The 26,562-nt window shown below is 38.5% G+C and overlaps 1 protein-coding gene across 9 annotated transcripts in view; it reads left to right on the forward strand.

The window, feature by feature from the left end:
• The first annotated feature begins 387 nt into the window (after positions 1-387).
• LOC108698663 (sorbin and SH3 domain-containing protein 2) overlaps positions 388-26,562 on the forward strand; it is a 164,802-nt gene continuing 138,627 nt past the window's right edge. For 2 of the 9 annotated variants that reach the window (XM_041589047.1, XM_041589052.1), the window contains exon 1: positions 396-912. The gene's annotated coding sequence lies outside the window, so the exon portion shown is untranslated. Of the gene's footprint in view, positions 913-26,562 lie in introns of all 9 variants that reach the window. The other 7 variants (XM_041589049.1, XM_041589048.1, XM_018230372.2 and 4 more) reach the window with 5 other exon arrangements.

Genomic DNA, 26,562 nt, shown 5'->3' on the forward strand with positions numbered 1-26,562 from the left:
GACTGTCCTGTGAAAAACGGGACAGTTGGAGACAAGCACATTTTACCTGTACCCCGGCTTGTTGTTTTTTTTGTTTGGTGAGTGCTCCACCGTGTTCCATATATGTGGCTTTATGTGGAAGTAAAATGTTAATCAGATTGTAAATAACAAAGGAATACAGCCTGGTAATATTTAGCAGGTATGTGTAAATACAGTAATTAAAAAGTCAAGAAACACTGGTAAAACACAGTGTAGTTGAAGTAAATTAGCATTCGGTGCTGCTGACCTGCACATGGTCAGCCATGCTTGCTGTGTAAGCCTGTCTGTTGGCTGTTGCTATAGCTACCAAAAGCCAGAGCAACCCAATGAGATATCTGCAGCCCTGCTGAAAGGACCAGCCATTTTGCTCATGGAGAGCAGTGTGCTGTATTGTGCCGTTCTATATTCCTGATTAAAAAAAAAAAATCTATTGAAAGGTAGCGTAGGAAGCAGCAGTGCTCGCTGATAATTACTAAAGCTGAGAATGCCTTCAAGCTCCCATTTTGACGAGCTGCTGATTGCTGCTCCTATGAGCTGATCTGAGAAGATGGAATGCAGGCTGATAATGCTGCATGTCCTTTATCAGGCGGTGGAGTAGGTTTTTGTCTTGTAAAGGCAAGGGTTCCCCCTGCATCGTTATCTGCACGGCTCAATACTAGCTGTGTTCCCAGAGAAAGCTCAGTGACCCAAAAGAAGGGTGTCGCCCTTTAGAGAGCTGGCTTTTTTAAACAAGCCGACAGTAGCAGCAGTGTAGTAACAAGGTGTATTGCTGCTGGGCTGTGTGCTGCATGCCGCATCCCCCCATCTCAGGTTTACAAGACCCTAACTGAGCAGAATCATTCTTGCCTTTGGACTCAGGCATCCAATACCACTGCTGCACAGCTGATACAGGAGGTAAGTCATTTATTATTATTATTATTATTATTATTATTATTAATAATAACGTGTTTTTAAAGCACCAACATATTCTGCAGTGCTGTACAATAGAAGGATGTATACATGAAATGCACAGGTTATACTGTATACAATATAACAGGAGGTAAAGAGGGCCTTGTTCATAACAGCTTACAGTCTAAAATATGTCATGTTCTATACAATGTTATGAAAACAAATAGTCTTCAGTTTCAATATCAGTCCCCAAATGTACAATAGAAAATGTGGGTTGTTTAATAATGCAATGCAGTTACTTCCAGCATAAGGGTCCAAACTCAGTGTAGCATTTCTGGGGCTTTTTTATGCTTTCACTTGCGTTGGCATGAACAAATAATGCAGCCTGTTGGGACTGGCATCAGAGTAAAGGGAATTTAAACCTGATTTTACTATTTTAAATGACATCTAATCTGATGATGGTCCTATTTCTTGTTTAATATATATATACACAGTATATATATATATATATATATATATATATATATATATATATATATATATATATATATATATATATATATATATATATATATATATATATATATATATATATATATATATATATATATATAGGATTAATTAAGAGGGACCAGCACTGGTCCTTCTTGAATAATCCTATATGAAAATTTGGCCAACCAGCAACCATAAGGAGAATTTGGGAAGCGTGCGGGTCCAATACACACATATATATATATATATATATATATATATATATATATATATATATATATATATATATATATATATATATATATATATATATATATATATATATATATATATATAATGGCCTTTTTGGGTTAGGTGATGCTGACTAGTAAAACTTTTTCCAATTGTTATCAGCATATCCAGCCTGCAAGACTGAAGCCAGTGTTCGCTGTGCCTGTTAGGGAGGCACAAGGGTTAACAATACACAGTATACACCCCATCACTCAGCACACCCACTGTGTTCCATAGCATGCAGTCACTGAACATAATAGGAAGCAAGCTGAGAGTGAAACACACAGAGCCTGACAGCGTTACAGCGTGCATCTAGTCTTCAAAACACAGAGCACATAACAGGTAGTGAGCAGTAAAACAATATTCTTTGAGCTGTGCTCAGTCCCATAAATTTGGGGAGCCAACCAGTTATAATGTATTCTCTTCAATGAGTTTTCTGAGAGGGACATTATGGATGAAGGCATTCAGTAAATAGTTGATGCAATTCCATGTCACTATATTCATTCTTGCAAACGCACAATGTTTTCTACAGGGTGTTAAGAGTTCAAATGGTGTATGCATTTTAGAAAAACACATTTTCAACTCACACGGGGGACTTCTATAAAAGTACTGCAGCAATAACATTTGCATAGAAACTTAATAATAAATTCCCATATCCCCTCTCTCCCCCCTAAAATATGTGCATGTTTGTTTACCAGCAAAGCTCTTGCACTCACGCTTAACAATGCCGCTTTGCACAGAAAGCATTAAGTGTCCAACAGTGAATTGAGTGTCCACGAGGCCATTTCTTGGCTGCATTAAGGAGACGTACAAAATGACAATTTGTGCCTCTCATACATCATCACACTGTGCACCTTGTTGCCCCAATGCTTGTGCATTAAAAGCAATAAAGGTCAATGACTGACTACAGAATAGGGAGTGGGTTGCTAATAAATTTTGAGATATTTCCATTTTTTATGTCTTACTTTTGCTTGTGGGTGTTGACTACCGACACACAAGAGTTTATCCCAATACTAGGAAATTATATTAAATCTGGAGATAATATGTGGGGGCCACACTGAAGTAACTGAACCCCAATCTATTTTACCACAGATGTTGCTATTATTGAGATGTTGCTGGACTACAGCCACCAGGTTTCAGCTACAGAGGGTGCAGGTTTGACACCCAGATGGATATAACATTGTTAAACATTGCAGGTCCTTTAGCAACATATTTTCAGAAGAAGCCCTTGTCAAGCGGGGCCTCAGGACCTGTGGGCCTCTACTATGGATGTTTTGGCACTTCTGTGTTGGCTATCATTTGGGTTTTTAATTACCAGTGGCTTTTTAAACTCTTTATTCCTAATTTGCATTGAGATGCTATTGATTTATTGAAATGTACCCTTCCCCCAGTTTATGGCAGCTCTTTTTATATTCCCGACTCTCTCCATCTACCCTACATAAAAATAAAAACACCATACTTTTCCACTTAGTTCTGTGAATATTTAAGGAAGCATATGATATATACTGTACCTCTGTGAACACATAGTTGCAGTATGGTATACTGGATTAGAATGAAAAAGCATGGTTATGCATTTGAAGGCAGTGAACAGAACAATTCTGCATTAACATGTGGATTAAGAGCCAAGTGCTAACAGGGGGTGTATATCTGTGATGGCACTGGGTGTGTTACAACACTGAGATTTCCATTGTGATGAGCCTGATAGAAAGGGAATGAGGATTTTTTTTAAGGTTGCATGAAAAGACACAATAAGACCCACCCTGAATTTTCTGTTTGAACCTTACATTGTACCTACAGTTCACTGCCTTTTAGAAGCTTACCCAACTAGGCCTTATTGCTATAACACAAATACATGCTATACTTTAATTCCAATTATGCAAAGTAAGTCTCGGGGGGGGGGGGGGAAAGCACATGACTAGCCACTACAACAGTTGCTATTGTGGTTACTCTGTCAGCATCCATACTGAGCCCAGTGACGGGATTATCCAATATTAACACCTTCCTTGGCATAACATCTGCAGAGCACATTTCTGCAATGGGATGCAGTTAATTTCCAAGCAGTAAGCAAATCAACTGCAATTCAATATTTTACCAAATAATTGGTTTCAGCAGCAGCAGATACATCAAGAAAGACCTGTCTCATGGCGCTATCTTCTCTGGAATAAAGAAGGTTAAATTGAAATATACATTTGCATAACCTGCTAAGGGGTTTATTTAATAAGCTCTAAATCATCCTATTACCCTCTTACCAGCTGATAGCTCCCATTGATCTGAATGGTGCTGACCCAAGGCTTGTGCACCTGCGTTTATTTTATAAAATAATCCAACAATATCCTATCAGCTTTTGAGGAATGTTGGTAGCTGTAGTACAACAGCTGGAAGACTGCAGATTGAACATTGTTCTTTTTACATTTTTATTTCATTTACACAACAAAAACATTCAACAGTTGCCTTTTAACAAACATTTAGGTCAAGTCTTTGTTATACATAGTATATTTTTGTCAAATGGACACAAAAATCTGTAAGCAGTAAAAATATTCAGGGTTAATTTGAGATCCGCAGGTGCAAATGCACGAGCCTGATGCATCCATTGAGCACTGTTTTTTACTGTCTTACAACAGATTAAAAATTCCAGAATGTAGAATGCATCACTTTTTAGATTCAAAGCATCTTGCATCTGTTGGCACTCCCTGACTTGCATCTGAATGCCAAGCAATCTAGTTGCTGTCCAAAAGGAAAGACCTATTTGTGGCCCCTAGTTTGCACTCGTTGCTGTATTCATATGAATATTGCAGGTCTCTATACCCTATTCTAGAGCACAAAGACCTGTGTCTAAGAGCACAACCCACTGGACAGTGTCCAAAAAAAACATGGCCCTTTGCAACCCTTTTTGCAATTTGTACCGTCCCACCAGTAAATGAGCCACATGTATAACAATGAAATTGAATATTATATATATATATATATATATATATATATATATATATATATATATATATATATATATATATATATCATAACAATCTACAAAACCAGCAAAATATGTTGACACATAAAAAGGGGATCCAGAGGCTCAACAGAAGAGGTAACTACAGAACAAACATCTACCCATGGTTCCTTAAACTTCTGTGGACAGCCTCTGGCTTTGTCAATTTAATTACTGGGTGTTTCCCAAGGCTGACCTACGAATACACAGTCAGGAACACAAGGCTCATCCATTAAATATTTTTTGTTGTTGGCATAGAACAGTGTAGATTTAATCAAAGTTCTAGTTTTATTTATTGGAACTAGATTATCAACTAACCCAGAAGCAACACCTTTTGGAAGTGCACAAGTTACACCATTTTGAAATATGAGTCTCAGTTTGCTCTTCAAGATTTACAAAAAATCCTTATGTGAGTTCACTTATTTACAATTAATGATGGCAAAAGTATTGTTCCTGAATTCAAATGCCCCTCTGCTTCCTCAAAAACATCAGTGAGAGTAATATATATTTAACACCCTCTTATTTAAAGGGATACTCTCCTCCACAAAATTTCCCTAAATCCAATTTTCTATAATTATATACAGTATTTTAAAACAACTATGCATTTGTTTCTATAGCAACATTTGGTTACCCAGTTTTGTCAGAAGCATGTTCTCATACATGCCCTTGTTCTGTTATAAGGGACATTAATTATTTTCCCAAATTATTTCCCTCTGGAATCCTTAAGTCAGTTTCTTGTCCCCAAAGAGTTTGTTTCTCGTTCTGTCATGTTAAGCCTCTCACACTCTATTAGAAACACAGCAAGACAGCAGTTTTCTTTGTGGTCTAGAAATAAGCTTGGAAATGGTAAAGAAGCTACTCTAAATCCCAGTGGATTTATCAATAGAACATGAAAATGTTTCCAGAGATTGAGAACATATAGCACGAAAACGGCCCATTTTTCATGTATTTATTTAAAAACACTTTAAATCCTTGTGTCAGATTGAATAGATTTCTAATGTAGGCACTCCCTTTTATGGGGGTGACAAGTCATGTATTGCAATGGAATGCAAAAATATGTTTTGAAATCTGCAATATGCCACTGTGTATTACTACAGTATATAATACTATGATTTCTCAGTCATTATTATGCATCTTGTCATGGGAATACTAAAAGTCAATTGGATAATCAGTTCAGGTAATCTGGAAAACTATGAATATATACTGTAAATCTGAAAGGTGGGGGCTTTTGCTATAAAATACCTCCTGGCTACCTAAGCCATTTTCCACTCATGTACAGCATGCAACGGTGTATGAGCTCCCCTCTGTCTATATGTAAAGGGGCCAATTTAAGATTGCCCCTGCCTTTCTGCACAAGCAATCTTTAAGGTAATCTCAAGTGAATTTACTAATCATGTGGAGTTTCGTGCGTAAAAAACCTCGGCAAGCTTCATCGTTTTACCCTACGGGCTTTTAAAGAGAAGAAAACCATCGGTACCTAAAAGCTGCCAAAATATTTCTTCATTTCGAAAGCCCGTTTTGGACATATTTATACATGTTTTGTGGAGCATAAAGTGAGGGCATGGTTATATATTATTTTTTTTTAAACAATTCCTGGATTACAGTTACCTCACTTATAACATATTTCCCAGTGAATTCCTAACATTTGGGTTAATGCATTAAAGGGGGCAGAGTTTCAACAGGTCTAAAAACCCACAGCAAACTTTAGTCAAGGGACTGGTAAAGCAAACTTTGCTGTAGAAGTAGATTGTGATTTTGATATACCTTGCTTTGTGGAAAATTTTTAGTTCCTTACCTATAAATTGTTTATGTCACATGATTGTGAACAGGGTTCTGCTGTTTCACTCCACACCTTCAGTATTCTGCATGGATATTTCAAACCATGATATCAAAAAAAACAGTATTACTGTAGCTCAAATCCAAGGGATGATATGCAATGTTGTATTTTATGTAAATAACCTCATTGGCAAATACGAATATTAAATACCCTGAATTATATAGTGAATAAAGTACCCCCTCTTGTAAAATATAAGGATATTAGAAGTTACCGAGGAGTTTCATGACCGTATAAAAACACGAGGCCGAAGGCCGAGTGTTTTTTATACAGGTCATGGAACTCCTCGGTAACTTCTAATTTCCTCATATTTTGCAACTGGGGGTACTTTATTTATTATAATACACAAATTTCAGTGAGTCATGTGACAGAAATGACATCAGAACTCACTGTTTATAACTGATGACATCATTACTCACCGTTTATAAGGATATAATTTACAGGATATTCATGGCTTTAGTGTATTATAAATGTATACACATCAGCAGTAATCCAATCACAAGTCATGAACACCAGATATCTTTTCTTTGTTAGAATTTCAGCAGTTTACAGCTATGGTACACTGATACATATGACATATTCATGCGTGTCTGTGACTTTTTTGCTGTGTCCAAAGCTAAAAATTAATGAAATCAGTGTCTTTTTTAAAGATGTGAGCTTGTGATGTGTGTTTCGGCCCAATGCCCAGACATTCCATACCTGTATTTGGTGTGGTTTGCTAAAGAAACATTTTAGCCTTTATATGTTTTGTATTTCTCATTACTGTTTCTAGTATATTAGTTACTAGTCTCATATAAGTATCTCAGCTTTTGACAAATGGGTAAGATAACAAAAGGAGAACCTAATCAAGGACTCCTAGTATCCATGTAGTTTCCCATGTCTTTGCACCTAAGTCACTGTTCATGTGCTTATAAATAAGAAGGACTGTCAACTGTTTTCAGGCATATTAAGAATCTGTCTGTCTAGACTGGAGCATCTAACCCCAGCCATAGTGATACTTAGGGTAGATTGTCCATCATAGTCTGCTTTAGGATAGAATGTGCAGCTCAAGTTCCACTTACAAGTTAGAAATACAACTAGAGCTGGAAAAGGATGGCTTTTATCCCTGTAATTGGGGGTGGGGGGCACATATCCATTTCTATTCATGGCAGTGCAGTATTTTTCCCATTACTCCTCTTCAATATTACTAGCAATACATGTTACCAAGAAGGTGATTATTGGTTCCCTGATATTGGAGGTGAATCATGAATACAAAATGTAATGTATGAGAATCCTTTAGTATATACAAACAATGAATAATTCTGTACTGTTTCTGAAATAACCAAATTAAATATCAGTTTCCCTCTCATCAGTCTGTCTCTTTACATGAAGGTTTTGTGTCAGAGTCAGTTCTTATAAAAGAAATATCGGAAGATAGATGTATTAGAGGTAATGGTGTACCAAAAAAAAGTTACTGTATGTAGAGAATTTTGAGAGAAGGGGATTTGAAGTATTACATGATTATATCAGAAATGGTACAGCATGTTTAATTTGTTTTTTTTTAGAAAGTTTCTTATTTGCATGAGTTAGTGCTTATATTATTAGTTCTTATGATAGTTAGTCTTTTAAAGTTATGTCTACCAAAGAATGAAAAAAAGCTTCTGCATAATAAGTGAATGGACATGCAATTCTAATCAACTTTCCAATATACATTAATAAAAATTTTAGATGTTCTTGTAACTGTAATTTCTATTAAAAAGTTGCTGTCTCTGCCCTACAATTTCCTCCTCTTCCTGACTACTCTTACCATTCAGTTCAACTTCAGTTGTCACAATGCCTTACATGTTGTATGATCAGAATCTGACACTTTGTTTCTGTAGTCTGACACAGGGGTCCCCAACCGACAGGCCCAGACAGTCTAGAACTGGGCCACCTAGCCTAGCGACCAATTAACGTGGTGCGCTGAATTGGACAGTGGCGCACCATATTGGACGCCAACACCCTCCCGCTCTACACAAAAAGTTTGGGGACCGCTGGTCTGACAGACTCAGAAGAGAATTGCCATGGAAAGACAAACTACCTTAACTGCAATTTACCTGAAATTAACAAAAAATTTTAAGTAAACTGTAAAGTTGCTCTGAATTATATTCTCTTTTATTATGCAAAAAAAAAAAGGTTAAATTAAAAAAAAAAAAAAAAGAAGAAGAAGAAGAGATTCCCTTTAAACCCTAGTTGGCCAACACGTAATTTAGGTTCATGGGAAAGAGCAGTAGGATAGTTAACCTACTTAACCACCTATTTAACAATTACAACTGCACATAATCTTTTTTTCCTTCAGGAATTAAAAGGCACACAGCTAATTTTTCAGTCCTAGCAATGAATGACTCATCAGCAGCACTCCCAGCAAAATATCCCTTTAATTACTGTAAAATATGTTCAGCTTTTTCCTTAAGCTTATTATTCCTTAAACCAGAGATCATCTTCCTGCTTCATCTTGTGGCTGTGCATGCACAGTAGAGTGAAAAGCTGAACTTTAATATAAAAAGCCAGTTATTTCATTCTATTGCGCATGTGTCTGCCCTGGGAAATTTGAAAAAAGAAGAAGCAGGAAGACGATCGTTCTGTGGTGGTTGCTGGAAGAACCCTGGGGCGGTGCAGTTTTCTTCTGAATGGGATGTCAGGTAAGTAAATGCGATCACTTGGGTGTGCCTAACTTTTGGCACCCAAAGTAAAAATGACATTCCTTCTCCTTTAATAACAAAGGGAATAATAAAAGTTCATTATTGAATAGGAAGTCAGGATTGTATGTTTAAAACACTACTCTAGGTGAATTACAATATTTTTGGAATGGATCTCATGATGACTTAGGCAGTTCCGCAGTCTGATTTGTTGCTACATTATTAGATACAGTAAAGCTGACCATCAAGGTTGCCACACAAGCATACAGTATCTTCTCCAATATGCCCACCTTGAGGTTGACAATATTGGGCAGATCACAAGGACAGGCATACAGGCCATTGGAATGAGGACTGCATCAATGAATCAATGTGCTCATCTCCCAACAAGATTTTTAAACCTGTCTGATCAATATCTGCCTGTTTTTTAGCCAGATATTGGTCAGGTAGGCCAAGCCGAGTGCCCCATACATGAGCAGATAAGATGTAGACTAAAGGCTATCTCTTAAGTTCTGCTTTCCTGGCCACACCATATCAGCATTAACAATCGGGGGTAGCCCCCTGCCCCGCCCCCAGACCAGAAGGAACTTACCCAAGCAAAACTTTAAAAGAGGACTGGAAGATCTAACCCACACCTTTTTCCGGTTTTTCAGACCAGAGGTGGTCTTACCTGGCTGGGAGCTCCAGACCCGTTAGGTAATAATGGGTAGACGGACTGGGCAGAGCACTGCGAGTCTTCCTCCATGCCGTGTAAATGTGGGGAGATGACTTTAGGAGAGATTTCCACATTCATTGTAAAAGTTTTCTGGTCTCGTCCTAGCGATGCGGGCAGTGTCAGGGGGGTGGTTTGTAAGACTGCCCATGACACACACATCTGTATAGCCTTGCCTTACCGTCTTTTTTTCCTCAGTTGAGCTTCCACTGGCTAGCCGGGGGTGAAGGCAGGCCCGGACTGGCAATCTGTGGGTTCTGGCAAATGCCAGAGGGGCTGCTATAAGGTCCAATAGAAAGTCAGTATTTAGTGGGCTGGTGGGGGTTGTTTGGGCCTCTATGTGGGCTGATTGGGCCTCTGTGTATCTAAAATGCCAGGGCCTATTTTAATTCTCAGTCCGGACCTGGGTGAAGGAGTAGAGACACTATCCCGGGGACGCTGCTGCTGCCCTCGCTTGTGCAGTTCGCAGGTTTCAGTTCTTCCAGGTAGTTTTTGCTGGAGACAGTAGCCATTTTGGAGGTGGTGCCTCTTCTTCTGTGCAGCGTGCGCTAGGTTGCCGTGCTCATCTTGCGTCTGCTCTTCTCCCTCCTCTCGTGTACCGGCTAGACTGGGAGTGTGTAGGCATTAACACTCTTTTTTTCTTACAGCTGCTGCTCACCTTTCGTATGATCTTTTTTCAGCTGCTATGGATTCCACAGCCCCACATGCTTCTGCCCTCCATGCTAGGTAGGACCAAGGATTTTTATTTTTTTTCTTGTGTTTTTGTTTCCAGTGTTTTTTATTAGCTTGCCTGAGGATGGTCAGAGACTAAAACAGAAGGCAAAGAGGAAGCATCAGGATGCTTCTGAATGTTTTGGCTGCTACAGTCCTGCCTTGCCTGGAAAAAAGTTTTGCAAAGAATGCTGGCTTGAATTGCTCAGTAATACTGCATCTCCATTGAGGAGGCCTGCTGATCATGAAGCCTGTGAGCTTGATCATTATGTTACAGAACCCCAGGAAGTTTTGGCGACTACAGGGGATTCTTCTGACGAAGAAGTTCAAGAGCATCAGCAGGATCTAAATCTTCTTTCAGAATCCGATGAAGAGGTGGAGATACAATCGGATGCTTTTGATATTGGTCTAGTAAATCCTCTTATCAAGGCGGTTAGACTCAACTTAGGAGTGGAGGAGGAATCAGAGGTACCCAGATCCCTCAAGGTCTTACCTACACCAATCAAGAAACAACAATGTTTTTCTCTGTTTCAAGAGGTGTCTGATCTTATAAAGGCAGAATGGCAAAAGGCAGCAAGGAAAGCATCCTTGGCTTCACCAGCCACTAGATTTACCAAACTTTATCCTTTTCTTGAGGAGGATACAAAAGCTTGGGTATCGCCACCAGCTGTAGACCCAGCAGTGATTCAGTTGGCCAAAAAGACTACACTTCCTATCGATGATGTGTCAGCCTTAAAAGACCCTATGGATAAGAGGGTTGAATCAGAGCTTCCTGTTTGGTGGGTGCAGCTTGTAAGCCAGCTATTGCCCTTATTTCATTTGCAAAGGCCTTATCCATGTGGATAGACAGCATTTATAAGGCAGTCAAGGAAGGAGCAGATCGTAAGGATGTATCCTCCAGTCTAGCAGAACTTAAGCTAGCAGCTGCTTACATATGTGAAGGATCTTTAGATCTCACTAGGTTTGCGGCTCGATCCATGGTCCTTTCGGTCTCTGTTCGAAGAGCATTATGGCTTAGATCCTGGTCAGCAGATTTTTCCTACAAAATTAGTCTCTGTACCCTGCTTTTCAAGGGGCTCCGTCTGTTTGGTACTAAGTTGGATGAGGTGATTTCGAGTGCCTCAGGAGGAAAGAGACAGTTTCTACCTCAGGACAAGAAAAAGTCAAAATTTGTCCCTTTTAAGTGCAATATTTTTCAAGGCTCAGGGAAATCAAGGTTCCAGCAACAGAGCTCCAGAGGTGCTAGAGAGCCCTTCAGATCCTTTTCTTGGAGAGGAGGCCACTCAGGCTTTCCTAGAGGAAGCAAGTCTAGGTCTTCACAGTACCCCAAAAAATCCTCCTAACTATCCGTCAGAACAAGAAGAAAGGGTAGGAGGAAGATTGGCAAAGTTTTTTCCTGCCTGGAAATCCTCCTTTTCAGATCATTAGGTGCTGAATATTTTGCTGAAGGGGTACCACCTAGAATTTCCCTTCCTTCCTCTAAAGGATGTTTTTGTCAAGTCCATGTTACCCAGAAATCCAGAGAAGAAACAAGTAATATTGTATCATATTCAACAGCTGTTGAAGCAGGAAGCGAATATTCCCGTTTCCCCGAATCAACAGGGCACAGGTGTTTACTCAATCCTGTTTCTAGTAAAACCGGTACTGGACCTCAAGGAGGTAAACTGTTGACTAGTGGTAAGAAAATTCAAGATGGAGTCCATTTTCACCATCATCACAGCAATTCAGCCTGGAGATTGGCTTCTCTCAATGGATTTGAGGGACGAATACTTGCATGTGCCGGTGGCATGCGCACACCAGCGTTTTCTGCACAGTGGTAGGAAGGCATATACAATACAGGTGCCTTCCTTTCGTACTCTCCACTGCCCCAAGGACCTTCTCCAAGATCCTGATTGCCTTAGTGGTGGAACTCAGGAAGGAGGGAATGGCAATTTGGTATTACTTGGACGATGTCCTGATAACAGCAAGAGACCCAGACTTGTTAATCAAGCATTGGTACAGGGCAGTGGAGTGCCTAGAGGCACACGGTTGGCTTATCAACAGGGAGAAGAGTCAGTTAATCCCCTCTCAGTCCCTGGTCTATCTGGGGGCTTGGTTCCAGACTGTTCAGGGAACAGTGTCTCTGCCTCCACAAAAGATTCAGGCAATTTCCACTCTAGCCTCTTCATTCCTTCCCAGGCAGACGGCTACGGCCAGGGAGGTAATGTTGCTCTTAGGAGTGATGACGTCTTCCATTCCGATGGTGAGATGGGACAGAGCACACTTGAAAGAGACGCAATGGATGTTTCTGCAGCAGTGGGACAGATGGAGGGAAGATTGGGATCAACCTATCAGTCTCTCATGCCCTTTCAAAGGATCTCTTCTTTGGTGGTGCGAAGAGGAATTTGTAGATCGGTTTCCCCTTAGCTCAGATCGACTACCAAACAGTAACCACAGACACCTCGGCTTCAGGCTGGGGGGCTCATTTGGGTCCACACGCAAGAAAAGTTTGGTGGTCGTCTCCAATATCTTAGAGATCAGAGCGGCAAAGCAGGCCCTGAAGGCTCTGGGACCTCACCTCAGGGGTTTATCAGTAAAGCTGGTGACTGACAACACTTCAGCAGTCTCCTACATTGGCAAACAAGGAGGGTCTGGGAGCAGAGTCCTTATGGAAGAGGTGCAGCCATTCCTTCTATGGGCAGAAGCCAATCTAGCATCACTGACAGCAACATATCTCCCAGGCAAACTCAATCAGAAAGCGGACTTCTTGAGCAGACTGTCATGTCGAGACAGGAGTGGTCCCTACATCCAGAAGTCTTTCAGAGCCTGGTGTCCAGGTGGGGGTTGCCAGAGGTAGATCTGATGGCTTCACAAGGGAATACCAAACTCCAAAATTTCTTTTCAAGGACCTTCTGTCAGTCAGCCATGGCGACGGATGCCTTTCTTCATCAATGGACATTCCACCTGGTTTATGTCTTCCCTCCGATCCACTTATCTTCCGAGTGCTCAGGAAGATGATGCAGGACAGAGTGACCCTGATCCTGGTGGCTCCATATTGGCCTTCAGGTCATGGTTTCCTCTCCTACTCAAGTTAGCAGTGGCTGCACCATGGCCTCTCCCCAGGAAAGTAGATCTTCTATCCCGGGACCTCTGCTTCATCCCAACCCGACCTCCCTTGTTCTTCAGGCTTGGCTGTTGAGCACCAGAGATTAGAGGATTTAGGATTGTCCCAGTCGGTGGTATCAACCTTGATGAAGGCAAGAAAGTCCTCTACCTCTACATCTTGCTTCCGAATTTGGGACAGATTCGGTTTATGGAAGAAGCCAAAGGGAATTCATGATCAAGAAATATGCTTGACCCAGGTGCTCGGCTTTATCCAAGAGGGCCTGGAAAAAGGTCTACAGTTCAGATTTCTCAAGGTACACATCTCTGCCTTATCGGCTCTTTCAGGCCACAATTGGCCGAAGATTTTTTATGACAGCCCTTAAAATTTGTCCTCCAAAGAGAGCCCAAGGGATACCCTGGAGCCTTCCTTTGGTTTTGAAAGCCTTAGCAGCTTCCCCCTTCAAGCCACTAGATCAGATCTCCTTTTGGCTTCTTACTCTCAAAACTGTGTTCCTTATCGCTATTGCATCAGCAAGTAGAGTAGGGGAACTGCAAGCCTTGTCCAGTAGTGCTGACAGAATTTCTTTCCTTCACGACAAAGTAATTTAGAAACCTGTTCAATCCTTTGTCCCTAAGGTGGTATCTCCTTTTCACTTAAAAAAGGAGGTGGAATTGCCTATTTTCCCGACTGAGTCCCTGGATTCTCCAGAAAGACTATGTATTGATCCTGTTAGATCTTTGAAGAGATATTTTGTTTCCAAACCTTTCAGGAAGTCGGATAGACTCTTCGTTTTGCCAGGGGACAGTCGCAAAGGTCAAGCAGCGTCAGTTTCGATGATTGCTAGATGGATCATACTAGGTATCTCCAAAGCATACAAAGCTAGCCCATCAGGTTTGAGGGCACATTCCACTCGGGCTGTGGCAACCTCCTGGGCAGCTGTAGCGGGTGTATCTCCTTCCAACATTTGTGAGGTGGCTTCATGGTCATCAGCCCAGACATTCATTAAGCACTATTGTTTGGATGTTGGTTCTTCAGACAGTCATGAGTTCGCGGCAGGACCCCATTTGGCCTTTGTTTCTTAAATAAATCATTTTGAATCCCAGTGACTTGAGTAATTCTTCCCACCCGAGGGCCTTATAGTTTTGTAAGCCGATTGTTAATGCTGATATGTTGTGGCCAGGAAAAGAGAGAATTTTTTCATACTTACTGTAATTCTCCTTTTCTGGCTACTAACCATATCAGCATGGCCCCCACCCTTACATCAGGTTTACTGAAACTTGGTACATTGATGTGATTTAGATCTTCCAGTCCTCTTTTAAAGTTTTGCTTGGGGAGGTTCCCTCTGGTCTGGGGGCGGGGCAGGGGACTACCCCCGATTGTTAATGCTGAGAATTACAGTAAGTATGAATAAATTCTCTTTTATATCTCTGGCATTTCCCAGACATTAGGATTGGGGGAATATGTGCTACAGCTGAGTTGTTAGTTTGTAGAATGTGTATACAAGCTTTTAGTTAACAATAGCTTTATAAAGAATAAGTGCACTCATAAAGAAAAACACAGAGACCGTTCAAATAAAAAAAGAGCAATTACAGTGTCATTTCTCTCTAGCATAAAAAATGAAGTTATGTAGGTCCATCAGATTTTTTATTGTACTCAATTGTTTCCAGTTTTTTTTTATATAAATATATAAATATAATGAGATGTAGCAGGCACTAGGAAAAACTGTGTGTTCTCCTTGTGTATATAAATAAGCTAATGTGTAGCCATAGGGCAGACATTCAATTTGAAACTGGGCTATAGGGCACAGGTTTATGTAGCATTTAACAGATAAGCTATGCAGTCAGTCAAATAAATGGTTAACGGGGTTGCTTACCTTTGAGCTAACATTTAGTATGATGCAGAGAGTTATATTTTAAGACAATTTGCATTTTTTTTAGTAATTTAGCTATTTATTCAGCAGCTCTCCAATGCAATTTTAGCAATCTGGTCGTTAGGGTTCAGATTACCCTAGCAACCGTATATGGATTTGAATAATAGACTGAACTATGAATAGGAGAGGGCCTCAGTAGTAAGATGAGTAATAAAAAGTAGCAATAACAATACATTTGTAGGCTTAGAGAACATCTGTGTGAAAACTGGAAAGAGTCAGAAGAAATCAAAACTATAAAGAAATAAATAATGAAGACCAGTTCCTTAAAACTGGCAATGCTATAATATTCTAAAAATTATCTTAAAGGTGAACGACCCTTTAAAATGCAATTCTGCAGAAATATAGAGTGAATACTTTTCTTGTATAAAACTGAAAATTTGTTGCCAACAAAAAGATATATTTGTAGATGTTGGATAAATAGATACAATATATTTAATATACTTTATTTTTTTTATCAGCCATGTTTCAGGAAGGGAACTGCTAGCTGGTTCCACTCGCATTCCCACTGACTTTGGCTACAGCTCCACACTATCTATAAATTATATCTTATACTAGGACAAATTATATATTCATATAAATCAGATAAAATGTTTATTATTAATTTATAAAATTATAAAACCCTCAGTTTGGTTATTCATAATAGTATGTAGATGTTGCATAATAATAAGAAATCGGGTGTACAGGCTGAGTCTTTAATGATAATTACAGAGGTCATTTATTGTCCTTGATTAAGTGAAGTTGACAATCAGGATATAGAAGTCATGGGCTTATGCTACTTGCATACCTTATTAGCTATGCTTAGCATCTTAAACTAATGCATGGAAAATGTAAGCTATAGAAAAGCCATAATTGGATATCCACTTTAGTTGGTTACCTGAATTTACACTAATATCATTGTACTCAGGAAATAAATCATTGATAAATGGCGCGCTTTCATACTGTGCAATAAGCTTTTGCAATAGTGTCATTCAGGCTTGAACTCTGTAGGTATCATAGATAAGGAAATATAGGAATAATTCATATTTTGGTTTGGTTGATTTATACGTTGGGGCTGATGTAGAAAGACCAGTCCCTGAAGCATGCATAAAAGAGATTTTGAAAGTGCCAAGAAGAATTCTTTGCTTTTGTGGGAAATTCTCTTGAATCCTAGACAGAGGGGCAAAGCTGAACATTCCTGTGGTGTTTTTGAGCCTGAGAGTCCACTTGAAATACATTTCCATGGTAAAATGTGCTTGACAGAGCCAAAGCACTGTCAGTCTTTGGATGTACTATCAGACTGACAAAGTGAGGAATAAAATATATTAACCCCACTGGACACGAGGTAGTTTTGCAGTGAGCTGGTCTGTAAACTTTAAATGTCTCCGTGGCTCTAAACTAGTGACAGAATTAGACATTTCTGGGGTATTAAATTCACATGGAGAATTGACCTATAGATATATTAGATCATTATAGCTTCTGATTAATTTATACTGCAAATGCATCATTATTGTTTGCCATGGTTTTGTACTTTGGAATCTATGGGAGACATCCCATAAGTTGTCTCTTTCTGGATAACCGATCCCATACCTGTATATCATATTTAATTCACTCCTGAGCAACTTAGGCCATTATACTGCTACTATATTATAAATACATACGGTTGTGCCCAAAATAAATGGTTTATATTTTTTCCTAAGGCTGCCCTAGACCTATTCAAAACCCTTTAAGATCAACAAAGATGTATCTGCTCCAACCCACCATCCACCTTAAGAAACAGTTTTTGACAATGTAAGTGGTTACAGCACACACAATCAAAGAAGATTTCTGTCAAAGAACAGATGGCTGCATTTTTGACATAAATAACAATTAAATCTTCAGCCCTGGTGATGTTCCCTTATAAATTAATTCTGTTATGCAACAACATCTTTATAGATAAATATGCAAAATCTAGAGGGGTGAAGATGGGTACAGTACTACCAACTTATTAAGTATGAGTTCTGTTTCAAAAGTCTGCCAGTCCCACCCCCTGGAGTTCCCAAGCAGCTGAACAGTAAGGCACTTTATGATGATACCGAGTGACAATACCCACCCTTATTATATGGGACTATCCATTTCTGGTAGTGGATGGCAATTGCCACTTTACTTCCTAAACCAGTTAAAAAAACTCTGAGAGCACGTATATTCTTCAAGATAAGCAACTGGGAAAAGGGACCTACAAATACACTTTATAATAAACCCAATGTCTGGAGCAAGGTTGCCATTATTTGTCATTTTTATTACTGAACAAAGAAAAAAACAACACTACATTGCAAATGTGGGACAGTAACATCGATACTATGCGTGTACTATATTTAAAGTGTATATCTTTAATTTTTTATGAGAAGTTACAGAGCAAACGAGCTCAGCACAAAATTAAACCACCCTTTAAAGCTTATTTGGCAATAACTGAATGCATTTATTGACTTTTACTTACATTAACTTGACAATTAAATGGAGGAAATTCCCCTAGCTTTAGACACTCCTTCTACAAGCATACTCAAGTGGCCTCACAGTTTTCTTGAAGCCGTTGGAAAAAGCTTTTATCCAGGGATCCCAGTCACCGTCACTGTATATTCTGTGCGGCCTAATTAAAATACAGCAAGTATTTAAAGGATGATTACTTTTCTTTAAAAAGAATCTAGGTCAAAGAATGAAAGTTTTTAAAGGTGAATCTCTGTTGCCTATCATTGTGAGAAAGAGGAAGCTTGCATTTCCCACCCTTGAGATTTTTTATTCATGCATTTCCTTGGTAAGAGTTTTCTATTGTTGGCCAATGTGAATAGCAGAAATGCATTACAAGCAGAATGTAACAAAAAGAACATTTACTAAGGCTAATGGCACAGGTATGGGTCATTTTCTCTGCTGGTGTATATATTTCAGGGGAGTAACTGCCTTCCTCAGGCGCAAACAAAGTTGTTGAATCTAAGGACTTTTGAATGGCTAAATTTAGCTTTGCACCACTTTGCACTGTTCCTGTAAGTGTGCCTACTGATTTTTTCAATTATATACAAGTTAGCCCATGGGATGCTTGACAGCTTATGGTTCCAGTCATTCCAGTTACAGCACAAAAAATAAACGGGGGGGAGAAAATATTTAATACCTTTGTCAATACATGGCTCCATATTGGCCCATTTGGTCTTACTAAGTCTATTAATGCAAGGTATTTAGACTTGTTGCATTAAAGCACGACTGTGTGGCACAAGAGCAAGCCTGGCAGAGTGGAGAAACAAGGGTCCAGACCAGGAGTAGGCGAAAGAAGAGGTATATGCTCGGTGCCCCCACTTTGTTGCACCCTAGGCACGTACCTTTTCTGCCTACTCCTAGTTCTGGCCCTGCCCAAGAGGGCACCATGTTTGCAGGGAAGATTGAAATAATAACATCTGTTGTAGGTAGCAGAAAATGCAATTTTGCACTTTACTGTACTAGATTGTGGGTATGAGTGCGCTATACTCTATACTTGTGCTTTTGTTGGTGTATCTAGCTCAAAGTACAGCTCTCTAGAGTGCAAGTAATCATTGTACTTAATGCCTACCTCAATCAGCTATTATGTACAGAACTACAGACGCACTTTTGAAAGAACTGCAGGTAATGATACCCACAACCCACTGCTGCCTCTTACATGGCAGTAACACGTTAGTGCCTTTTAGTTTGCCACAGGGAGGTGCTAATCTTTGTATTGTTGTCAAAAAATCATGAAGCTTTGATTCTTTATTTGCAACTGGTTCATACAATAAGGTCCTAGGTCTGCTTATTATTATTATTTTATAGTGATACTATGGAGCAAATTGTGGTTATTGTTTATCATTTACATCAACTCTTGATGACTTCACTTTGACTTTTATGAATGATATTAAGTCAAAAAAGAAAAAAACTAAAGAAATCTCATTTTATTTTTTTTTTATCAAACTTTTCATTCTCTATTGCCTCAATGGAGTTATGCAGCAGAGCTACAATTCAAGCACAGTACAGTACAGCACAGCATATCATTTTATCTAAAAAATATTTTTTATGCATCGGAACACTGCACAGAATTGAATGCTGCCCTGAAATACTAAAGGTTCTCAAAACAGGCATGATGGCACAATGACAGTTTTACTTTAATATAAATGTTGATCGATGGTTAGAATGCTGATCAATGGTTAGGTTGTGCTTTGAGAAGGAGAGTGACAGTTTTTAGCCATTTAGCATCAGAGAAGGTCAGATGTGACATTGAGAAAGAGAGGAAATGTGACCTTGAGATGGAAAGGATTAGAATGCTAGGATCTGCCAACAGAAACATTGGAAATATTTTAAATTGGAAAATTACTGATGTTTGGGGCAACAAGCGGGGAAGCAATGTATAGGGTGTTTAAACCTTCTTATGGCCAATGTTACACACATACTAGGCAATGAAGACACACATATTAGTTCCATTGTTAAGGTAGATCAATTGAAGAAATACAGAAAACAGTATGACACTGCAAAGGCTCCAAAACCTTCTGAAAGTCCTGTTGCTTGAACAAAATAAAGCCAGCCAACTTTTCTATCCCACAAGTAGCTAATCTAAATTGTAAGAGCCAGTATAAGCCCTTATTCATGGGAACAATGAATAGAGTGTGTGCCCATTGGTTTAATCTAAAAAAAATCTATAGTTTGTGTTATTTCTCATTTGGTACTTTGCTGCCTAACAATTGAGAGGTATGATAGGGAATGAGATTTGCCATTGCATCTTTATTTTTACAGTTAGGCTGGAATAGTATATCCCTATATATCTGGAATATGCCAGTAAGCAGTTATATCATGGCTCTGATCCAATGAGGTACCTGATGAGTCACGTTCTAACAATAACCATTATGATTACATCTGAACCAGTAGGTGAGGCATAAGCTATTATCAATAATTATATGTTTGTTCACTGAATGCAAGATGTGGGCTTTTTACATTTAATATGCCCTTATGAAGCTATAGGAATGCAAAAATCAAGGGCTTGTTCATACTGGCATTTTTCTTTAGTATCTTAAGTAAGATCAAAACTCAACATTGAATGAAAATGCAAGCTTAGGTAACAGATATTGTTTTTTAGGTTTAGTGTTTTTGTTTCCCTTATAAAATATTAAATAGTAATGGTGAATACTAAACAAAAATGGCATAATGTAGAGAAAACAGAAACAGAGCAAACATTAAACTATGTTATTAATCTATAGCTTTTCACCTCTTAGTGCTCTAGCACTAATGGTAAAATGGTATAGAATGGTATAGAAAGACCACATTATCCAAACTACCCCAGGGCCCAAGCATTCCAGATCCTATAAAGGTTTCACCACACTTTAATTATATCCATTGGAGTAACTTGTGACTTCTACCTGCTAATAACCAATAATATGTGCATGCTAATTAGAGAAATAAGATGCCCCCATATGTAATAAAAGGCACTAAGTTTGCCCAGTACAAGTAACCCATAGCAACCAATACAATTTTGCTTTTAAGCAGGTGACCAGTAAATTCTACCTGCTGATTGGTTGCTGTGGTAACTGCTCCAGGGCAAACTTACTGCCATTTTTTACATAACCCCCATGGGCTTCTGCCCAGTAAGGATGGTGTTGAAGTAGTAGGGATTTAAAGCCACAGAGGCTATTAACCACTTGGGTCCTTACATGTATACACATATATATTTACTTCATAGTAACATAGTAAGTTAGGTTGAAAAAAAAGACACATGTCCAACAAGTTCAACCTTTTAACTCTATTTTAACCTGCCTAACTGCTAGATTAAAGCCTCTCCAATTTGCCTCAGAGGCAGGGCTGGATTTACATACAGTAGAGGGCACTCCTAGGCCCACTGACGTTCATCGCCCCCATTCCGTCCCTTTTATTCAGGAAAATGGGGGCTGGCACACTGTAAAATTTAAAAACTATTGTATCTCTGGTACATTCCCAGTGTTTCTGAACCAATGTGGGTATGGTTGGACATCAAGCCACCCCCTAAAATCCTGCCGCCCTAGGCTCGGGCCTTGGTGGCCTTTCCACAAATCCGGGCCTGCTCAGACGGGGAAAAAAATCCTTCCTGACTCCAAAATGGCAATTGGACTAGTCCCTGGATCAACTTGTACTATGAGCTATCTCCCATAACCCTGTATTCCCTCACTTGCTAAAAAGCCATCCAACCCCTTCTTAAAGCTATCTAATGTATCAGCCAAATCGTATGGGAAAAGACTATTATACTCAGAATCTTCTAATGCAGACCAAGAGAAATGTACTGTATATTGAAATCAGAGCCAAAATATGTTGTTCATCAATTAACAGAAGTTGTATAATTTAAAATGTAAGATATATGCTGGCTCCTTTGCTATATATATATATATATATATATAAAACAAGGGAAAGTTGTGCTCACCACTAGTTTTTAAAATCATTAGGCGGGGGTGCAATGAGGGTGTGACCACAAAATACATATAGACAAATACAAGATTCCTCTGCACTCAACCCATTATCAATATATTTAAGACAGAGACATTTTGTGCATACTGCTACTGAAAAATGCCTTACCCTTTAAACAAAACAGGGATTGTTTGTCCATATATTGCAATATATTTAAGCTGGCCAACTACGTCAGTTGGCCAGCTTAAATATATTGCAATATATGGACAAACAATCCCTGTTTTGTTTAAAGGATAAGGCATTTTTCAGTAGCAGTATGCACAAAATGTCTCTGTCTTAAATATATTGATAATGGGTTGAGTGCAGAGGAATCTTGTATTTGTCTATATATATATATATATATATATATATATATATATATATATATATATATATATATATATATATATATATATATATATATATAATTGTAGTTCCCAATAGCTGGATACCAGGATGGGCACCGTCAGAAAAAGCAGGAAGCAATTAGCTCAAAGTTCTAAGGCTTAGGAGAGGGTGCTGCTCTGTTTAATCCCAGGTACAGCACATCTATTATATATATCTATCATTCATTCCACAGTCCTGAAGATTACCAGCATCTGTTACAGGTGCCCATCCTAACATTCCAGTGAGCACTGATTAGGGAACAGTGTAGTGGGGATAAAAAATGAGAAAACCGCCTACTGTTTTTTCATTGGTTGGTAGGCGAGTCAGGCAGAAGTGATGGACGCTGGCTGTGAAGGTTTTCTGTACAAGTGAACTGAGCAGATTGTGGGGGAAAGACAGGCAAGGTACGGCTATTAGAGCATCAAAACCGTTAAAAAAATGCATTGCAATTACAAATAGCATTATAATCATTTCCCAAAGCCTAGTAAATATTTTGACCATAGATCCTCTTTAATATGTATATATAAAGTATTTATATGCATTGTTTTATCAAATCTCATTTTGACATTACTTGGGGGGGGGTGAGACTTTTTAAGATGTGATTCTGTTGGCGTGAGATGCTAAATTTTGATCCACTTCAATATAGGAATGCGGCCCTAATAGATCCTAAACTTAATATCTCTCAAGTGGATCTCTCAAGTAGGAATGATGTTATTCTACTATGCAAATCTGCATTCTGTTTCTTTAGTACTGTTATGTGAACAGGAGATTCCCAAATGCTTCTACTATCTAAATAACTGAATTACTGTTGATCCAAAAATATCTGTCTATACTGGACAAAGATATTCGGGCTCAATGTTTCAAGTTTCACATAGCTAGCATTTCTGCAGCATTAACCAAGTCAATGATTACATTGTTAGTTAGATATTAAGCAGCAGTCACGTTTTATATGTAAACAAAACGTTTGACATTTGGTAAAACAAGTAGAACCACTACTAATTTCTGTTGTGAATGATGACTCTAAGAGGCCCATAAGAGTCCGAATTTATTTATTTAATTTATAATCCGCATGGGTTTTTTTTTTCCTTATTTATTAATACACTTTCTAAAAATTTTGTTTGTGGGAAAAAACAATTTGAAGAAAACGCGAAAAAAAGGAATCGTACAAATTTTTTGAATTTTCCACCTGAAAACTCAAGATTTTTTCAGATTTTTGCCTGAAAACAACTAAATCTTCGGATTATTGCACTAAACCCAGTGTAGATCAAAAAATCTTTGGGACTTCTCCCGTTGACTTATATGTAAACTCGGCAGGCTGAGATGCCTGATTTTCGGATTTGGACTTTTTCTATCCTCGGGGTATAATAAATGCTAAAAAATTTGTGGGTTTTTTTCCCACTAAAAATTCAGATTTTATATAAAAAAAACACAAATTATTTGAGAGTAACTAACCCCCAAGTACAGTTTAATAAGATATTACCTTGAAATTAATTGAACTACATATAAAAATAAAGAGAGATGGTAAAAATGTAATGCATATAGATGTTTTGTGTTACTGCTTGTACAGGTATGAGATCTGTTATCCGCAAACCCGTTATCCAGAAAGATCCAAATTACGGAAAGACCGGCTCTTCTAGACTCCATTTTATCCAAATTATTAAAAAATGTTCTCTGTAATAATAAAGCAGTACCTTGTACTCAAATAAAGCTACAATATAATTAATCCATACTGGAGACAAAAGCAGCCTATTGGGTTTATTTAATGTTTACATGATTTTCTAGTAGACTTAAGGTATGAAGATCCAAATTAAGAAAAGATCCATTATCCATAAAACCCCAGGTCCTGAGCATTCTGGATAACAGGTCCCATACCTGTATATGTAGGAAACTTACTACTGTGACATCCCCAGAATCTTTAAAACTGTGCTTTTTTCTTAATAAAACACATATTTTTTGGGATATCAGGACTAGGTCGGCACAGAGCACCAGATTTCAGGTTGTTGACATATTTACTTTGTAACTAGAAAAGAGACATTCTTTCAGGTTGAAAAAATAAATATAAATTCAAAAAGTTAATCACACTCTCAGTCCTTATATAGAGTAGCTGAGCTCCTCTTTCATCCAGGAGAAAGCAAGTGGCACCCTTTAAAACTACTCCTAGTTACAGTAGAAACAAATTGCATTCTGATAAGACCAAATACTTTTATGCTGGCAGGCGTTGTTATAATAATAACAATAATAATTATTATTATTATTATTATTACAGGGATATTTTTATAAAGTGCGCTAACAATAGTCAGCACTGTACAATAAATGGGTGTATGCACAGAACTTACCAATTTTGTGCAAACCACAAAGAGGGCAAATGTGTGCTCCTTATGGCCAATAAATTGACTAGCTGAGCCTAGGGTAATTGTTTGTACAGTGTGTGCTCTGCACCCTGCAACCCTGAAACAATGCAGAGCTCAATGCTTTCGTGCACATGGCATCCATGTACTTGAAGGGCACGGTCACCCTTTTTTTTTTTACCAGCCATAGGTTGGGGGATAAAATAGTAATTTTTTTAGAAAAATTGCCCCAGGTAGCGCTCAGGTGGTCATGTTGAGTCACACGCATGCGAATAATGAGCGAGGGCCACAAACCAATCATTATGTGCATGACATCAGCTTGAGAGACTCGCTTATCATGCACATGTAAACTACGCAACATGGCAGCTCACACCGTGGGATATTTTATCACAACCGGAGTGCACCTTTGGTCAGGTAAAATAAAAAGGTGTGACTGGTGCCCTGTAAAGGTAACCTGTCAACTACACATAAAAAGCTGAATAATAAAAGTTTGCTCAATTGGCAATCAATATCACCTCCATTCAACATTTCCTAGATGTCACTACACTCCTCATATTCTCCCTCGTGGTTTATAATTGTGCAGCCTGTGAATAGGAATAAGTTCGCCTATTCTATTACTTGAGATTTTGGGGTACAAAACATGCCTTAATAGCAGTGTCCACAAAATTACACATGCCTGCTTGCTGTGATTGTGAATTCCCTGACTGAAAATGTAAATAATTTGTATAGTGTAAGTAAAGTTTATTTTGCTCAATTAACACAAGGGTCCCCATTCTGGCACCTTCGGGAAACATATTGCTTTGGGCTCTATAATGTTACAGTGCTCTTCTGCACTTTGCACCTTGTCCCTCATTTAATAAATAAGCTAACATGTCTCTGATCTACATAAGATTATGTAGATAAAATAATATATGCTATACCTGTATTTTGTAAATACGATAAACTACAGTAGAAAAAAATAACTTGAAAAAGAGTTGCACAAAAATGGTAGCTCATGTAATAGATCACTAAAATACCAGAGATGTCTGAATAGATGTGTGCTACAGATATTTCCAACTGCCACAACTGGTTGATTTACAGAAGGCCCAGCCACAAAGAATTTTTTACATAGCTCATGTGTTCGAAAGTAAATCAGATGTAGAAATGTTACCTTTAAAATTGGTATTTTGATATTTATTTGGCCAAGTAATATTAACTGGTGGTGGTTTACAAGTAGGGAGTCCTTTTTCTGAAGCCACTGTTGCTTATAAATCTATTATAAGACTTGTCCCTGCAGCTGTCCCTGTGTAGTAATAATAACAGGGGTTTATGTAAAGTGAAAACTGGCATCTTTAGGCATTCCAGCTGCCGGGGAACTAACTCTCTCAGTACAACTCCCTATGAAAACTTTTTGGGGTGCTGGAAGTAATAGAATGCCCACTAGAAAATATAAATTTAACACAATTGTTTTCTTATTTATAAATTATAATATAAATGGATTTCCAGTTAATACAACATAAAACTACTAGGGGGTTATTTACTAAAATCAGAATTTATCTCATTATTTAAATAAAAAAACCACAACCAAACTCCAATACCTGATTTTACCGTATATATTATTAAAAAAGCTCAATTTAATCGTTTCTGGTAAAAACTCGATAAAAACGATCGAAAACCTGAATCATACCTTTTTTTCTGAAAAGCCCAAATTTTTCGGATTTTGGCTGAAATGGTCTGCTTTTCAGGTTAATTCCAGCGAAGACCACAGAAACTTCAAAATAGGGTCCTCTACCATTGACTTATACACAACCTCGGCTGGTCTCAGATGGCAGATTTTCAGATTCGGCTTTTTGC

Source organism: Xenopus laevis, chromosome 1L (assembly GCF_017654675.1).
Source record: "Xenopus laevis strain J_2021 chromosome 1L, Xenopus_laevis_v10.1, whole genome shotgun sequence".
Lineage (NCBI taxonomy): Eukaryota > Metazoa > Chordata > Amphibia > Anura > Pipidae > Xenopus > Xenopus laevis.